We start from the raw sequence: 2,407 nt of genomic DNA, 5'->3' as shown, positions 1-2,407 counted from the left end.
GCGAAAAACTGCGTCAACAATAGTATATAATAAAATCTCAAATCTTTTTAGTACACTTATAGCTTATATTCCACCTATAACACCAATGATTCCATAATTTCCAAAATATGAAATAATATTAATTAATTTGAGCCAGCGGAAACATAGTAGTTGGGATTTTCATATTCCTGAGACAACAAAGAAATTACATTTCTAGAATCATCATAACAGCAAACGTACTTGTATATTAACGATCTATTAGCTTAAATGAACAAAATTAGAAAGATAATAACTGAGTTTAACACAAGTATGCCAAAAAAATATGAGTACATTTAATTATATATGTTTAATGTTAATACTTAAATATTCATTAAGAAAGCCTTACACATCACTGCACAGATGTTAAAAAGCAAATAGTTATGACAATTTCTAAACATAGAAACACCTTAACATCTAGGAAACCTTGCAAATCACTGCGACCAAAACCAAATACTGATGCTAAAATTGGAAGTCCCCCCTTGTCACCATGAGCACATCCTGTAGAAAAAAAGAGTCTTGATATTAATATAAAGAAGTCTAACATGCAAAAAAATGTAAACTAATAAGAGACCATCGAATAAATGTTACAAGAGCGATAGATGAGTATGAATAACATTTTATCATTCCTACCATCATAATAATAACTATAATCTATAATGTATATATAAACAATGAACAAAGTATATTATAAAAAAATAACAGAATAACCATAAACATTTACAAAATTATACATACACATTATGTGAGTTCAGTGGAGAAAGTTCGCATGCATAAGAAATAGAGAAAACCAGCAACTCTTCAATGAAATCAGGAATCAAATTATACACTTAAAAGTCTTAATCATAACCCACATGCAAGCACAAAGAGGCAATAATCACAACAACTCACCCCGCAAACACTCTACAAGTCTACAACCCACCTCAATCGACTGAAGAATTTTATTAATCAAAATATCTACAAGCAGAGCTACGCCACAAAACAAATTGACTCCAAACTCTCATTCCCAAACCTCTCTAACTTTGATAAAATCCTACAACAATATGGATGCGGATAGCTTATAAGTTATTTCAATTATGATCAAATTCAAGTAACCAATCAAGGGCATAAACAACACTAAATACGAGCACAATAAAGCAAGATCAAATACAAAAGAAATGAACAACACAATAACTCTTCGAAAAACCTCAACAAAATCCACCACAATCGTATAGATTTCAAAGTTTGCTTCCTCAAAATTTTCATATTGTATACATTTTTTTGTACATTAGTATATAATGATTTTTGACATCTAGATGATTAAATTGAAAGCGTCAAGCTATCAATTTCCTTTATTAATAATTAGCATTTCTCTTCATATTATATATACAGTTTCTATTGTTTTTGGGTCCCAAGAGCACGTTTTAATAAAAAATTAACAAATTTATTTTGTGCTTTCTCTGGTTCCACCGATCACCACATAATCTAATTGAATAAACATAATATTATATATATATTTATATATATCCATGACAATTACTAAGAAAATTAAAGAGATAAAAAGATAAATCGACAAAACTCACATCTTCTAGGCCTCGCCATCCCCAACGCCCTTATTCCTTTTTTCATAGCCTTTTCCAGTTTCCTCTCCCCCTTTACCCCTTTCCACTCCTCCAGCCTCTTCTCTGCGTTCACGTGTCTCAGCATTCTCCCACTCATATCGCATGACACGCTTCAGAATCGTTCATCTTCTTCAACTTCCTTATCCTTGTGCCTCTAAGAAGTGACCTAAACCCTCTCCCTTCCCACAGCGAAGAAGACGGAGCATTAGTTGCACAATAGGAAAGCACAAACTCTCATCGGAAGACGAAATAAGTTCTGATGAAATATTAACTAAGGTTATCACATTCGAATTTTGTAATTTTAATATGGATATTTTGGTCCTATATGGCTTCAATTAAAACAGAAAAAGAGATTCCCGAGACAGCTAAATTTTGATTACGGGCAAGGCTATTGTTGCGAGATTTTAATGTTAAGCAAGTATAACTAATCGCAATTAGTAATAAAATAGGTAAATTCGAGTATCGTTCTTTCAGTCTGAAATTGATTTATCAATTATTAGATAATTAATTTATAATTTCTATTTCGTTAATGGAATGTTTGATTTTTAAAATGTAGAACAAAATAACTACAAGTAAAACTTAAAATAAAATTCAAAATATAAACACAAAGGCTTCAAAAAAACTAATTCTATAGAAGAATAAAATTAGGGAATTCAATCTTATTAACTATCCACTATAATATTCATCAATGCAATAATTATAATCTTTCTTCTTATTAAGATGATAAGTTAACAAAAAAAAAATTGATATTTAGGTTACGAAATATAAAACTCAACCTAAAGCATAATTTT

General features: G+C 30.1%; 1 long non-coding RNA gene across 1 annotated transcript; it reads right to left on the bottom strand.

Annotated features, from left to right (window-relative positions):
• Positions 1 to 289: 289 nt before the first annotated feature.
• On the bottom strand, positions 290 to 2,070 carry LOC133803945 (uncharacterized). The gene is made up of 2 exons (XR_009878213.1): positions 1,578 to 2,070; positions 290 to 516 (listed from the first exon to the last, which is right to left on the bottom strand). It is a non-coding gene; the product is annotated as an uncharacterized LOC133803945 (long non-coding RNA).
• Positions 2,071 to 2,407: the final 337 nt, after the last annotated feature.

Source organism: Humulus lupulus, chromosome X, assembly GCF_963169125.1.
Source record: "Humulus lupulus chromosome X, drHumLupu1.1, whole genome shotgun sequence".
In the NCBI taxonomy this organism is placed as follows: Eukaryota; Viridiplantae; Streptophyta; class Magnoliopsida; order Rosales; family Cannabaceae; genus Humulus; species Humulus lupulus.
The sequence above is the reverse complement of the archived record's forward strand: the minus strand, read 5'-3'. Positions and strand labels throughout refer to the sequence as shown.